The 17102-nt window shown below is 34.2% G+C and overlaps 1 protein-coding gene across 3 annotated transcripts in view; it reads right to left on the bottom strand.

The window, feature by feature from the left end:
• TRHDE (thyrotropin releasing hormone degrading enzyme) overlaps window positions 1-17102 on the bottom strand; it is a 393091-nt gene that overhangs the window by 168077 nt on the left and 207912 nt on the right. The gene's annotated exons all lie outside the window — the stretch shown is intronic.

The raw sequence follows: 17102 nt of genomic DNA, 5'->3' as shown, positions 1-17102 counted from the left end.
AACGCTTAAATTGCTCTAGCTAATTCTGAACTCACTCCTGGAGTCTCCTAGTTTTGAGCCCAGCAGATAAACAGCATGTTATTTCTGAGTGAGTTGTAATTTCAAGCTGAGAGTACACCAATCCTGGATTTAAAGAAATGGAAATGGAGAAAAAATACGCCAAGAAAAGAATTGTTGACTGGACATAAATGCGTGTGGTAATTTAAACCTGGCTTTAAAGAAAGATTTTTTTTCATACTCATTTGCTCAATGATTTAGTATGTTTAATTGATTATTTAATTAGGTATCCGACTAGATACTGTAGGGTTTGTTTTCTAATAGATTATGTTTTATAGTCTATGGCCCATATATTTAACTTCTTCAGTCCTCTCTTGCTCTAAGAGCTTCACAGCAATGGTCTTTGCTCCATCCAAGAGGATTATATGGTAATGACTGAATCAAATCACGCTTTGAGTCCCAGAGGGCTTCTCCAGACCATAAGAGGCCACAGATGAGAAGTTCAAACTTAGACTGAATTAAATGACAAATATGACATAAATACTATATTTCTTCTCAAACCAGTTTCCTAATTCCAGACAAATTAAAAAGAGTAGAATTAGACCTTATGCTTTAAAATTTTAAGATTAATAACATTAATATTCACATTGTTCATTTAAGTCCACTGAAAAGCAACACTAAGATCTCAGAAAAATAGCATAGTCTTAGAGAATAAGAAAAAATTATGTATCAATTTCAAAAGAAAAAATTTAATGTTATTTTTAAGCACATATACGACCTTGTTATTCATTCAATTTTAAAATGTAGATGAAAACTATCTGATATTAGAATTAATGGGAAAAATAATGAAATTATAATTATACTTCAACGTGACCAATGAACACTTTTGTTTATAAGAAATACGAATTAAAAGTGTGATTCCATTATGAAGATAAAATAATATTTAGCCATTTAAACAGCAATTGCCTGCTCTATTACAAGCCATTCAAGTACCTGATCTAAAACAACCAGGTAAAGTGAACTTAAAATGATGCTTTATTTAAACCTTAATTTTAATATTTGATAACAATAAATACATATTGATCAATATTAAAATTTACTAAACATACCTTGGTTTGCTAGAGATGTAATTTTTAAATGGTATAAAGTAAACGGCTATATAATTTAAAAAATAAAATCTAAAGTAAATTCCAAAGAGAAAACTTTCCTGTTAAAAGAAATATGAATTATATATTATATTACTGCCTCATGCTTCTGGAGGAAAACAAAAACAAACCTTGCCTAGTCAGTAGAATTTCAATAACCAGTGTTTAAGTTTTGGAGTGTTAAATCATTAGCAAACGATTTATCTGTCTACCTTGTTGGAGAGAACGATATTGTGTAATTGAAAAAAACAACAGTATTTATATGCATAAATGGATTAAGAGAGAGGGGGAACAAAGAAAAAAGCCTGGCAGGAGAACACCCACAAAGCCCAGAATAGCTAATACCTTAAATTGAGGAGGAAAAAAGAAAATTCTAGCCAGAAGCAAACTCAATTTAACAGACTTGCAAAGAGTTTCCAGCAGAGAAGGTGCTAATTTTTTATAAAGACCTGTGTCACTATAAAATGAGAAATGATCTTAGCTTGTCAGCCCTGGTAGGGGCTCTCATCATCAACAAAATCAACAATATCAGCAAGATTAAGTATTGGTTAATTGCCTACTGTCTACCTGAAACTATGAAAGTTTAAAAATAAAGAAATCCTAGCTTTAATGTGAGATAAGAGATAAAACAGAATATTAGGCCATAGTGAATGAAATAATAGTTTTATCTTACAGGCTGAATGTGCTAAAGGGATTTTGAGAAAAACAACACTGATTTGGTTTGGCTCTGTGTCCCCACCCAAATCTCACCTTCGATTATAATAATCTCCACATGTCAAGGGTGGTGCCAGGTGGAGATAATTGAATCATGGGGGCTATTTCCTACATAACTGTTCTCCTGACAGTAAATAAGTCTCATGAGATCTGATGGTTTTATAAATGGAAATTCCCCTGCACAGGCTCACTTGCCTGCCGCCATGTAAGACAGCTCCTCCTTCGCCTTCCGCCATGTTTGTGAGACTTCTCCAGCCATGTGGAACTGTGAGTCAATTAAACCTCTTTCCTTCATAAATTACCCAGTCTCACATATGTCTCTATTAGCAGCATGAGAACAGACTAATATAAATACTGTTAAATGGAATGATTTGTGGAACATTTAAAGGAAGAAGTAAAATTTGATCTGACTCTTGAAGGAAATTTAAAGTTTGGTGTGTATGTGTATGTATGTGTGTACACATGCGTGTTGAAATATTTGTGGTGAATATTCAACAGGCACTTATCATTTTACATCATATTTTAAGGCCACCATGATAAGTGACCTAACACTTTGAAAAAGCAGCACAATAAAACAAAATGGAGAACTTTAAAATCTGTTTAAAATAAGTTCAATGTCAACAGTAACCATAAATTCCACCACTTCAATGTAGATACTACCTAGAGTGGTTGAATATGTGCCCACATTTAAATAGTTACAGTAATATCAAATATATCATTTTGTATTCAACTATTTTCAAAAATCTATTGCATTTGAATTTTTGGAGAATAGTACAAAGGCATTTCAGGAAAGTAAAGAAAATGTGAGTAAATGTAGAGTTGAGAATGAATACCATATAAAATAACACTGCCATTATTTTATGTATTCATTCATTTAACACATATGTATTAAATTACCACTCTATGCCAGATATTGTGCAGCATTTGAGGAATGAATATATCAGCGAAATCTAGGCCCTAACCTTAAGTAACTCAACAGTAGAACAAAAAGTACAAAAAAGTACAGATAAACAGCAAACTGTAATATAATATGATGGATGCTATAAAACACAGAGGATGAAATGATTAATTAGTTCAGAAAAGGCTTCATAGAAGAGGTGACATTAAAGTGGGTTGTTGAAGGATGAGTGTTTACTCAGATAAATGGGGGAAACAGCTAAAAAAGGGCAAATCTGGCAGAGGAAACATGAAAGAAAGGCACTCTGCATTCTCAATTATCAGGTTGAAGCTTGGTCTTCATAAATAGGCAGTAGCAGGCGTAATGGCATAATAAAAGTAGTGTCTTAGGAAAATTATCTGCAGTACACAGGATTATTTGATGCATGTAAACAGGAGACAGGAAGTGGGATGTGGTGATGATGTATTAGAACAAGGTGTTGCTGAAGGACTGTTGGATCTGAGAGATATTTTGAATGAAAAAAATTCAACCAATGTTGATACTTTGATGCCTTGGTTCCCTTAGTAGATGACAGAGAGGAAATAGAGATAACTACATAGCTTTTAGACTTGATGAAACTTTAAAAAAAAAAAAAACGGGGGAGGAACTATTGACAGAAATGGAGAAGTAGAAAAAGGTTTGGTTTGGAGGATATGCTAAAAAAAATCCAGTTTTAGACATTTTGCAAGGAAAATTAAGGTAAATATCTAAAAAGATATGTGCTATAGGCAACTGAAAGTAAAAGCCTGGGTCTAAGATAAGAGGCGAGTGCTAAAAATCTTTCGACAATAAATAGTAGTCTATATATAAGTGAAATCTCACAAAGAATTCACTCTCTTAAATGTTATTTATTACAATATTAGCATTTCATATATTGGTATTCAGTAGCATCTGTGAAGGGAATTATTAATAGTTCTTATCACAGCATTAGGTACACCTGAGAAATTATATTTCTTGATGTCTTGTAATGGCTTCTGCCTGAACATGTCAAAGTCTGAGGGGTTAAAAGAGAATATGCCTGGTGTAGCTACAGTCACTGGTGATGGATGCAAAATAGGAAATAAGAGTAAGGATGTTGGCAGGTTCCCCTAGGGAGACTGACTAATTTTAAGGAAGAGCAATACAAGGCAGATACTTTGACTTTGTCACCAAAAAAAACAACCAACCAAAAAGCAGACCAAAAAATCATAGAATAATCTAAATCAAGATCAAAGAAAGTCAGATACATCAAACCAGAGACAAGGAAGATAAGAGCCAAGACTGAGCCAATTCAAGTAGTTGTGAGGTATTCATAGGCATGGAGAAAGCAGAAGAAAAATTATCAAAGAGACATGGGTTACATCAGAGCAGCTACAAATACTCAATTTTCTAGAAGGATAGATCTGAACATAAATGGCTTTTATGGTATTCCTAGGATAAAAGGCAGACACATAGAAGCCTCCAGACTGGATATCTGCCATTCACTAGCTGTATAACCTTGAGCAAGTTACTCAAACTTTTTAGACCTCAGCATCCTCAGCTGCAAACATATGTGGTTGTAAAAATTAAATAAGATAATTAGTTCTACAAATATTTTTTAAGCACCTGCTATATCTCAGATGGTATGCCTGGTTCTGGGATAAGAAAGATACAAAGACATAAATCCTACTTGCAAAGGCTATAGAAGTAGGACAGAACAAAGGCAAAAACAAATGTTAAAACACAACTTGCTACATGTAAAAATGGAAGTAGGTTCAGGATGTAGTGTGACTACACCGAAAAGGCTGTTAATTATTCTCCCTTAGGCAGGGTAGAGTTTGAATTGAATATTTAAGGCTGATGTGAGTTTTCTAGGAGGAATGGCAGAAAAGGGCATTCTGGACAGAAAGAATATGTGGGAAAAGTCACACAGACTTGAGATAGTGTGGTTTGTTTGGGGGACTACAGAGTTGTGTGTGGCTAAAGGCAGAGAGTATAACATAGTAAATTACTAGTAATGAGAAAAGGAAGATAGGCAATAATGAAATCATCAAGATTTTTCCATGCCTAGTCAGAAAGCTAGTGTTAGGAAGTGACATCATCAGGGCTACATTTAGAGATATAACTCTGAATATCTCTGAATAGTGGGAAAGTGGACTAGAGTGATAAGCAACTGGAAACAGAGAAACAGGACAACATTGCATAATTGTGCACAAATGGCACACAATATGTGCTTTACCTTTGTGATCAAAACACATTGCACCAATTATTTCTTTAAAACTTAGCTCAATTTTATAACCAATGGTGATCAACCAATGTATTTACTTTGAAATCCAAAATGCATACATTAAATATAGATATAAATATAAATGTAGGCAGACTTATAATGTATGTAGATGCAAATATAGATATCCAAATACAGTTATTTCCTTTTTCAGTATTTTCATTTGTTTATGTAATATCCTACTCTAGATTGTAATGTTCACAATATCTGGATATAATTTCTTAGGTACAGATAAAGGAAGTTTTTTAATCCTTGGAATCAAACAAATAGAATGCCTGACTAAAATTATAATGCTTGAACAATGCAATCTAATTCCACATATGTTTCCTGACTCCCTCTTCTATAAGAGGTCCTCCGTTAGAAGCAAAGGAAACATAATTGAGACACAATTCTGCCTTTAAGCAACTCCCATTATGGTATGAAAGACAGATACACATACAGCCCATTAATGCCATGTGATGGGTGCAGTATTATTAATAGTATAAAATACTGTGGGAGTAGAAAGTAGAGAGAATGTTATGAGTTAAAATGCTTTCAGTGTCTAAGACTATGCTGATTCAAGTTTACTTGAGCTACCATAAAGAGAACAAATAAGATATATAATTTATGTTTTACTTCTCTGGAAATCTATACTACAACATGATAAAGACTTTTAAGAGTCCCTAGGTTAAACAAAATACCACATGAATTATTACTAAACTGAACTCCTTATTTATACAAGGCTAGAATGAAGGATAAACACATAATTAGCACTGCACAGTTGGTGTTTCTCCTTCTTGTTTTTCATTACCTACTCAAATCATGACAAAGGTTAAAGCAGAGAAATATGATGAAGAGTTGAAAAAAAGTAAATATATTGGGGGAAAATATCCATCAGATTTTAATCCACGTGAAATAGTATCCCTGTAACTTTGCAATCATCATCTTTTGTAAGCATATAGCACAATGCCATATTTGTGAAAATTAGAAATTATGTAGACTTCAAATTCCCTATAACATTGAAAGAAATTTACTTTGTGAGTTTTATATTGTCATCCAACTGTTTATAAAGTTCTATAATGTCCAAAAGTATTTTAAGTTCTACCAGTTGAAAGTTAGCTAGATTTACCAGTGAAAAATTATACCATCATTTAGCTGACTAGTAAATAATTTATGCACAGCTAAATCATACTGATAGAGAAAGTAAAAGCTAGTGAAAATAAATGTTGCTTCCATATACCAATGCACTTTAAAAATTAACATTTCAAAATCTCATGTGTAAAATATACTTGTCCAAGACGTTAATTATTTTCTCTTGCAGCCTGTTAAAACAGTCCATTTATACTAAAGCCAATCTTGTGTAAACACACTTACATACAGAAGATATTTTTGAAAAATAATTTTAAAAATAATCACCACTAATGCCTACAATGAAACAAGCACTCTACTGAAAAGTTTGTTTGTTTGCATAACCTTTTATGGAAAGCGGTACATGATCACAAGACTCCAGGCATATCTCTTATTGATATAACACTATTCTGTGATTTTGCATAAGCATTACAAGTAACTGAAATAATGTGTTCCATATGTTATTTCTTTCGGCCATCAACTACATTTCATTCAATGCCAAGCTACAAAATCTCTAAGATGCCTTAATCAGTGCATAAACTTAAAAAGCGATTATATTTTACAAGAATATCTCAGGTGATTTTGTGCCTCTCATAATCCCAGATAACCCTCTGCACAGTTTTTATGAGCTGCTATACTCTCGGACATGATGAACACAGAGAAAGTGGGTTAAATTGTGGGTCTGTTCCATGACTAAACCCTTCAGCTGCCTCATGTTTTGTTTTTAACATCCAAGCTGAATGCGTCATGTCTCATTTTATCCAAGATGTGATGCAGCTAAGGGAAAATGCTAAGATAGAACACAAAATGAACTTAATGATATACAACCAAATTATTATTATTCTGCAGACTTACTCAAGAACCTTAAAAATATAGCAATATTGATACAGCAGAAGTTATCAATCAGTCACTCACATTTTCATTAATTATGATAATCCTGGGTCTTATGGAACAATTGTGAATGTGCTTCAAATAATGTCAATCACAGTAATAATTACGAACAGGTTGTCTAATTACACAGCTCATTCTGATTCTCACGGCCCAAAAAATCACTGCAAATAATCTCCATATGCCATGTGCTTTCATATAACCCTTTAAAAATATGCATGTCATTTAGCTTTCATTTATTTTTGAGGATTTCTTTTTTAGTTGCTTAAACTATGAATTGATTGTAAAGTATTCTTTTTAATAAATATTATTGTGTAAATTTAAGGTATACAACATAACATGGGATATAGATAGATAGCAAAATAGTTACTATAGTGAAGCAAATTAACATATCCATCATCTCACACCTAACCTATTTTTTTTTTTTTTTGGTTTTGTGGCAAGAGCAGCTAAAATCGACTCATTTAGCACGAATCACAGACACAGTACAATTTTATTATTTATAGTCCTCATATTGTATCTTAGACCTCTAGACTTGTTCATCCCACATAACTGTTAATTTGTATCCTCTTAACTACATCTTCCCATTTTTGGACCACCTCTCCACCTGTATCCACTGCTTTCTTCTCTATCTCTATATATTTAAGGGTTGTTTTTTTTTTTTACAGATTCCACATATTAGTGAAATCACGCAATATTGTTCTTTCTGTGTCTAGCTTATTCACTTAGCATAATTTGTCCCAGACGTATCCATGGTATGACAAATGGCAAGATTTTGTTCTTTTGAACAAAATGTATGTGTGTGTGTGTATTTACACACAAAATTTCCTCATCGACAAACGCTTAGGCTGTTTCAATATCTTGGCTATTGTGACTAATGCTTCAGTGAACACTGAAGTACAGATATCTTTACAAGACGGTGATTCCATTTCCTTTGGGTATGTATGCAGAAGAGGGATTGCTGGGTCATGTGGTAGTTCTATTTTTAATCATTTAAGAAACTTCCATACTATTTTCCATAATAACTGTATATTCCTACCAAGTGTACAAGACTTTCCTTTTCTCCACAGCTTTTCCAACATTGGTTATCTTTTAACTTTTTGATAATAGTCATCCTAGCAGGTATGCAGTGGTATCTCATGATTTTGATTTGCATTTCTCTGATGACTAACAATGTTGAGCATCTTTTCACATATCTGCTGGCTATTTTTATGTCTCTTTTGGAGACATGTCTATTCTGGTCTTTTGCTCATTTTTCAATTATTTTTTCTACTATTAAGTTGTATATGTTCTTTATATCTTTTGGACATCAATACCTTATCAGATATATGGCTGGCAAACTTTTTTTCCCAATCCATAGGCTGCCATTTTATTTTGTTGTTTCCTTTGCTGTACAGAAGCTTTTTAGTTTGATGTAGTCCCATTTATTTATGTTTTCTTTTGTGGCCTGAGCTTTTGGTGCATCACACCAAGATATCATTGTTAACAACAATGTCCAAGAGTTTTTCCCCTATGTTCTCATCTAAAAGTGTTATAGTTCCAGTTCTTACATTTAGGTCTTATCCATTTTGAGTTGATTTCTATGGATGGTGTAAGACAAGAGTCTCATTTTATTCTTTGACATATGGAAATCTAGCTTTCTCAGCACCATGTATTAAAGACACAATCCTTTTCTCATCGTGTCTTCTTGGTGGCACTGTGAAAAATTACCAGAGCATATATATTTGGATTTATTTCTGGACTCTGTATTCTTTTCCACTGGTCTATGTGTCTAGTTTAATGCCAGTACCACCCTCTTCTGATCATTATATCCTTGTAACATATTTTAAATCAGGAAGTGTGATGTCTCTAGCGTTGTTCTTTTGCTGAAGATTGCCTGGGCTATTCAAGGTTTTTTATGTTTCCATATAAATTTTAGAATTGTTTTCTTCTATTTCTGTGCATAATGCCCTTGGGATTTTGAGAGGAATCATGTTGAATCTGTACATTGCTTTCGGTAATATAGACATTTTAACATATTAATTCTTCACATCCATGAGCATGTGATTTATTTCCATTTATTTGGGTATTCTTTTTTATTTCTGAGTTATCTGTTCAAACTTCTTCACTTTAATTTTTTTGTTTTTTGTTTGAGTCTTCTTTTTTTCTTAATTAGGCTAGCTAAAAGCTTGATGATTTTGTATTTTTTTTTCAAAAAATATCTCTAAGTCTTATTGATTTTTTCTATGATTTTTCCATTCTGTATTTGATTTATTTCTGCTCTGATTTCTATTATTTCTTTTCTCCTGCTAATTTAAGATTTTGTATGGTCTTCTTTTTCTAATTCCTCGAAGTGTAATGTTAGATGATTTATTTTGGAGCTTGATTCTTTTTCAATGTAGGCATTTATTACTATAAAATCCTCCCTTAGAACTGCTTTTGCTGCCTCTCATAGATTTTTGTATGTTTGTTTTCATTGTCATTTGTCTCAGTATATTTTTTAATTTCCTTCGATTTCTTCTTTGCCCCATTGGTTGCTCAGAAGCATGTTGTTTAATTTCCACATATTTGTGAATTTTTCACAATTCTCTTTGTTATTGATTTCTAGTTTCAGACCACTGTGGTCTGAAATGATGCTATCTATGATTTCAATCATCTTAAGTTTTCTAAGACTTGTTTTGTGGCCTTACATATGGTCTATTCCGAACAATGTTCCATGTGTCCTAGAGAAGAATGTATATTCAGCTGCTATTGGATAAAAAGTTCCATATATGTCTACTAGGTTCATTTGGTCAAAAATGCAACTCAAGTACAATATTTCCTTATTGATTTTATATCTGATTGATGTTTCCATTGTTGAAAGTGGGTATTGAAGTCCCTATTATTGTATTGCTATTCATTTCTCCCTTCATGTCCATTAATACATGCTTTATATATTTAGGTGCTCCAGTGTTGGGTGCATACACATTTACAATATTTATATTCTCTTGATTTAACCCCTTTCTCATTAAGTAATAACCATCTTTGCCTCTTTTGATTGTTTGTGATTTGAAGTCTATTTTATCAGATATAAGTATAGCCAGCCCTGCTTTCTTTTGGTTACAATTTACATGGAGTCCTTCCACCCTTTCACTCTCAGCTTGTGTGTCTCCTTAAAGCTTAAGTGAGTCTCTTGTAGGCTGCATCTAGTTGGATCTTGTTTTCTTATACACTCAGCCACTCTATGTCTTTTGATTAAATAATTTAAGCCATTTACAGTCAAGGTTATTATTGATAGGTTACTATTGCCATTTCATTCTTTGTTTTCTGGTTGTTTTATAACTCCTTTGCTTCTTTCTTCCTTTCTTATTATCTACTTTCGTGATTTGAAAATTTTCTGTAATTCTGAGCTTTGTTTGATTCCTTCCTAATTATTGCTTGTGTATCTGCTGAATTTTTTTTTGTTTTGTGGTTGTCATGAGGCTTAAATAAAACATCTTATAATCGTTTTAAGCTGATAACAACTTAACTTCTGTTGCATACAAAAACTCTGAACTTTTACCATCTCCCTTCACAGTTTAGGTTTTTAATGTCACAATTTACATCTTTTTATATGGTGTGTTCCTGGACAACTTTTTGTAGCTTTAATTATTTTTTACTTTTAACCTTCAGACTAAAGATATATTGGATTTATACATCACCGTCACTATGTTGAAGTATTCTGGATCTGACTATACATTTACCTCTACCAGTAGTTTTATACTTTCATACATATTCATGATAGTAATTAGCATTCTTTAATTTCCATTTGAAGAACTTCTTTAAGTATTTCTTGTAAGTATAGTGGTAATATATTCATTTAGCTTTTGCTTGTCTGAGGAATACTTTATTTCTCCTTAGTTTCTGAAGGACAAAATTGCTGGGTATAGTATTCTTGTCTAAAAGGGTTTTTATTTTCTTTCAGTACTTTGAAAATATCATCCCGTTCTTTCCTGGCCTGTAAGATATCTGCTGAGAAATACACTGATAGTCTAATGGAGGTCTCCTTATATGTGACTATGCTGTTCTCTTCCTGCTTTTAAAATATTCTCTGTCTTTCACTATTGACAGCATGATCAAAAAGGTCCATGGAGAATACATCTTTTAGTTGTTTCTGTTTGGGGACTGTTTGGGGACTATTGACAACATCACTTCCAAGACTTAGGAATTTTCAGCAATTATTTCATTAAATAAGTCTTCTCTTTCTTTTTCTGTCTCTTTTCCTCTGAAAATTGCATAATATGAATATTTTACTTAATGGTGTCCTATAAAGCCCATTGACTATCTACACAGTTTTTAATTTTGTAAAAAAAAAAAAGTTCTGACAATCATTTCGAAAGACTTATCTTCAAGATTCTTCCTTCTTTTTGTTCTAGTCTGCAGCTGAAGCTCTTCAGTGTATTTTTTATTTATAGCTGAACTCTACAGCTCCATAAATTTGATTTGTTTCTTTTTTAATATCTATCTCTTCTTGTTTAACTCCTCACTCAGATAGTGAATTGCTTTCCTGATTTCATTGTCTATTTGTATTCTTTTTGTATGTTGTTGAGTTTCCCTAAGATTATTATGTTAAATTCCTTTTTAGGCAATTTGTAAATTTCCATTTCTTTGCAGGTTAGTTACTGAAGAATTATTATGTCCTTTGATAGAGTCAGGTTTCCTTGCTTTTTCATGTTTCTTGTGTCCCTGCATGTATGTTTGCATACTTAGTGGTGCAGTCACTTATTCTAAGCTAAGAGTGGCTTTTGGAGCCTAATACTTTCACCTGCAGATGGACATATATATGGGTGTCAGTTGGGCAGGGTGAAGTTGCTCTGGTTCCATGTGGGTGCAGTGGTGTAGTCTCTGTCTAGCTTCTTCAGTTGTTATCTACATTAGCAATAATTGTGGTACCTCAGTGGTCTTGGCTGCAGGAATTTGTGGAAGTGATGGTGGCTGCATAGGTTATTAGTGCAAGGGCTTTAGGGATCCTTCTCTTCTTATCTTCCCTACAGTAGGAGTCTTATCTGAGGGGATCTCTCTTGGTGTCATGTCTGACATGGCCCACAGGCACGTGGCACTTGGAGTCAAAGCACAGGTGATCAGAGAAACTGTGAAGACAGGTTTCTGGGATCAGGGTCTTGTAAAACTATTATAGCACCTGGGACTTGAGGTGCAGTTTCACTTTCCAAGGTATGAGTAGATGCAGTTCTCCCACTAAGCTAAGAACTGTTGCTCTGAGGTACATCCCAGCAACCTGGACCCAGGGAATTGGGGTGTGGCTGTAGTTTTGATCCTAAGGGTCAAGGCACAGTATTGACATGTCTCTGGGGGAGAATAGGTTCTCCAGAGGCTAAGGCCTCCTGGAGCAGGATACAGCAGCAATGCAGGACCTGGAACCAACAAAACACAGTGGGGTATGAGGTACCACACAGTGGTGACTGTAGACCCTGAGATGATGGAACTAAGATGTATGGGTTCTGTGACACCAGGTGCAGCAGCAGCAAGTACCCAGAAATAGCAAGATGCCAATATGGCTTGGGAGCTGAAGGGTGGGAAGCAGTGCAGCAATGACCACTCCCCATAGAGGTGGGACATCTTAGAATCTCAAGCAGGGCACCTACTCAGCCTGGAGGTCAAGATAGTACAGCTCAGCCAAAGCTCTGATTCTCCAGGATACAAGATGTTATATCTTCTCAGCCCCATAAAATGTGGCTACATGGGTCAACAGAGCCTCTGCATCCCTTTGTATGGGGCAGGACTCCGAGTTAGCTGTGACATTGGGGGTGAAACTGCGCTGGTATTCCTGAGACTTGGCTCCCCAGGGACAGGATGCTGCCTCACCTGTAGAATGGGGAGGGGCCAACTGCTCTGGTGTGGCAGAGGCCCCTGATGTCCCTCAGCTGTGGTGCCAGAGGCGTGACTGCTCTGGTGTGCAGGAGGCCAGAGGTCCAGGGGCTGGAGTGCTACTTCAGCTCAGCTCTAAGAGGTGGGTGCACCAGCTGCTGGAATGCAGAGGCTGGAGCAGTTCCAAAGTAGCTTGCCTCTAGGAGGTAAGGAATAGCAGATCAGCTCAGGAATGGCATGCTACCAGGTGGGCATATTGCAGGGGCAGCAAAGTCTCAGGGATGGAAGGGTACAATGACTACTCACCCCTGGAGCAGGACACACTCTAATAGTGGCTCTGATTCAAGGTGGCACAGCACAGTAGCAACTTGAGCCATGGGGATGGGGAAAAGCCACACTCCTTCTCTGGGTGTAGCTCAGCGTGTGGACTCTGGAGAGCTTCTTCACCTGGGCTCAGAGCCTACGAAGACTGAAGGAGTCTCTAGTAGCAAAAACCGCAGCATCCATGGTGGTGATCGAGGCTACCTGGGCCTTTTCTCTGCAGGAAGAAGTCCCTCCTGGTTCTGAGTTGATCCCAACTCAGGGAATGGGGTGACGGAGGCAATGAATTTCCTTCCCTTCCCTATGTAGCCATCCTGAGTTTCTGTGCTCTACTAGATTTCTGCTGTTTCTTTGCTGTTCTATGGAGCTCTCTTTTAGTTATTTTGGTCAAAATGTAGTTATTTCTTTGTTGTCTGGGGACTTTCCTTGTGGGGGAAAAGAGCACTAAAAACTTCTTCTTGGCCATCTTGCTGACAACCAACCTTTAGGATTTGTTGCCACCTTTTCCTGTTTCCTCAAAACATTTATCCAATATAGTTTCATATATATTCTAATTTCAATGTCTTCTTTTGTTCAATGAATGCGTTCCTAATAGCAACAGAGAAACTCTTATAATCTTTCATAAGTAATCCTGACATTTGTTAACATTCATTTCATAATTTTCTGTTAATTTTTTGGCCAGACTTGTATTGCTGAACATCTCATATATGCTACACTTTTAAATAAATGCTGAGAAATGATGGTGAAACAAACAGTCTCTAATCTGATAAAGCATATATCATTAGTGGGGAATACTTGCTTTCTCTTCTTTGCTAGTTAACATGAACATTCCCATTCTTCTAGAAAATGTCACTTCAGGATCCTGTCCATAGATTTTAAGTTTCTAAGAGATAATACTTCCTTCACCTTTTCAAGAATTTTATACCTACTTTGGTGGTAAGAATATTTTCCTGCATGCTAAATTTTTTAACAATCTGATAGGACATTTCAACAAAATCAAATTGGCTAATCTTTTTTCATACTTATCCATTCATTTTGCACATTAGTCATAAGGAATCTCCAATATTTTGCAGACACTTGAGAGAATTAAGGCATTTTAATATTTGACAAAATGTAATTCAGAGCATTTTTAAATGTATATGACTAATTTTCTTAAACAGATTATATTTCTGTTTAAATTTCTAATGGAAACTGTCTCATACCATTCAGGTTTGGAACAATTCCAAGGATGAGCTAATCGACTCCCAGAAGTTATTAACATGGTGATGAATTTGTTATTTTAATTTATAAAATAAATAGCCATACAACTGATCTTAATTCTGTAACAAAATTATTAATTTTTATTAATTGATCAATAGATTTTATAAAACAAACCATTTTTGTACTTTACTTTCAATGTGATATGAATTGTCAATCTATCGAATAACCTAGTCTGATAAAACCTTAACATTTGTCAGATAATAAGAAGTCTTTATATTTCCAATGAAACTAAAAAGCATTTTTTGAAATTTGAAAATTTTGATAACCCAGAGCAAACAACTCCAGAACATATAGAGTACGAAGAGCCCAGAAAGTTAATCAATTAAGAACCTATCATATAAAACTGCATTTCAAAGTAAACTATTATATTTATAAACTGATTGTATAATTAGTAGAGAAAAGCTTTGCTCTTCAGAATGTAAAATCTGAACTTGCAATCCATTTATAAAGTATAAAAATGTTAAAATATGATTACACTGCAGGTAATATTATTATACTTAAGTACCTAATAATAACAAAAATATTGGTTAAAAATGATAGTAAGAATATAAATTTCTTTAATTCTTAAAACTAGTCTGTGATATAAACAACATGGGGATTTCATACATATTTTGAAGCTGGATAAACAAGATCACACAGCTATTAAGTAGCAGACAGCCAAAAATTTAATTCATGGGATAGGTAGAAAAAGGAATTGAACTTCATTCTAGCTAACTGTAAAGTAGCATTCATTACTCTAACTCTAATAAAGATAATCTAACTAAATTGGTAAAATAGGTCTGTGAGACTTAGAGGGCATTGATGTTCCATACTTATTTGAGTGTCTCCCATCCCTGACTGAGAAACCAGCCAAAAAAAAGCGGGGGGGGTGGGGGGTGGGGGGGTGCATACAGTAAGTGTTTACTAAATGAAAGAAGAAAGAGAACAAGTCAATGCAGATTAATCCTTGTAAATATTTGGTCAGTGAAGAGCCCAAATATGCCAGCAAAATACTTAGCAATAAATAGAAAATACTATCTTGTTGCAGAAAGCCAAATTATTTTTAGGCCTGGTAAGTTATATGTCCTGTCATCTCTCTAAAGAAGCCAACAATTTCAAGAAAAGTTCCCTGTTTTAAAACTAGGGCAACAAATTTGTTTATAGATTTTTTTAGTTTTTCATTAGTCATCACCAATAGTGTATCATGATTCAAGTGCTTCAAATTGCACCAGTCATGCGAATAGTTAGGAACAGAATGTAATTAATGCCAAATTTTCCTCTGAAGGGGCAATCGATCTAAACTTGTCTTTAATCAGGAAACTTATAAAATAAACAATATTTAGATGAAAATATTCCACCATACTACCACCACTGCCACTACAATCAAAAGAACAGAAATCTGCTTTTTAAGTAACCTATCTTGCAAGCAAAGCTGTGATATTTAGGGAAAGAAGCAAGACTTAAAAGCATAACTTACCTGAGCAGAAAGATACTCAAAAATCTAATGAAATGGCCATTGTAACTAGGTTAATCTGAGCAAACATTACAAAATATGTTTAAGCCATGTAATATAAAAAAAATAATAGGTAGCTAAATGTTCTGATTATTCTATGATTTTGCTAATCCTCTGAAACTTACCATGCCCAATTTTATTTTTCAAATATATCTATGAATTAGAACAACCTGATTGAGGTGATGGCTCTGTATTTTTGAGCTGCTCTGTAAAAAAGCTACTTCTGACAGAAGTATATCGGTCAGCTAAGAACCAATAAAAAAAAAAAAATTCCTAAATTTATCAACATCTATTAACTGAAGCCACCAAGCAAAAGATAAATACAAAGTACACAAAAAACTGATAGATACCAATTGCATATTATCATGAGATTTATTCCATAGAAATTAGCACAAGTGGCTCATTTTAGGTGCTTGACAATTCTCTGATGGAAATAAATAGAATGAATGAAATATATGAGTGAATAGAATGAGAGAAAATGTAGCAGCAATACATCAAACTAATTTATATAAAATTACTGACCTAATATACCATTAACAGCACTTAAGAAGGGCCGCACTGAACTATAAATAAAATCTGAAGAAGAAAAACTAAAATGATTAAGGGAATTAATTGGACACAGGTGTTTTTGAAGTGGGTGCTAAGGGGAGAAAAGCATTCCCATGTATCTTCGTCTTTAATGACGTATATGACACAAACTGACAAAAATAAGACTGTAATCAGTGGAATTTAATTTCATCAATCCTAGGAAAAGGTACAAAGCTAAAGACAACAATTTTCAAAGGGAGCGCACTCAAGTTTGTGAATGGTATATCCACAGAAGTTATTCAGCTCAGTGTCAAAACATGTTCCAGCAAAAATATCTTTTGAATTAATGGTTGAGAAGAGCTGCCTGAATGGCAGAACTGAACAGTGATCTAGCCAATATAATACTCTTCAGACTCAAAAAAAAAAAAAAAAAAAGACTTTAGAGAAATTTGACATTCTCCAGGTACTGACAGGTCTTACTCTATTTCACAGTGAATTAATATATGTAAAGTGTTCAGAGGTACAAAGTAAATGCTACATGAGTCTTTACTATTAAAACGGATAAAGGAGTAACTGAGGCAAAATCTTCATCAACCTCAAATTATCCTTTTTTTTTTTTAACTTTCTCTTCACAGGAGGCTCTTTTCT

This window comes from Pan troglodytes, chromosome 10, assembly GCF_028858775.2.
Source record: "Pan troglodytes isolate AG18354 chromosome 10, NHGRI_mPanTro3-v2.0_pri, whole genome shotgun sequence".
NCBI lineage: Eukaryota > Metazoa > Chordata > Mammalia > Primates > Hominidae > Pan > Pan troglodytes.
The sequence above is the reverse complement of the archived record's forward strand: the minus strand, read 5'-3'. Positions and strand labels throughout refer to the sequence as shown.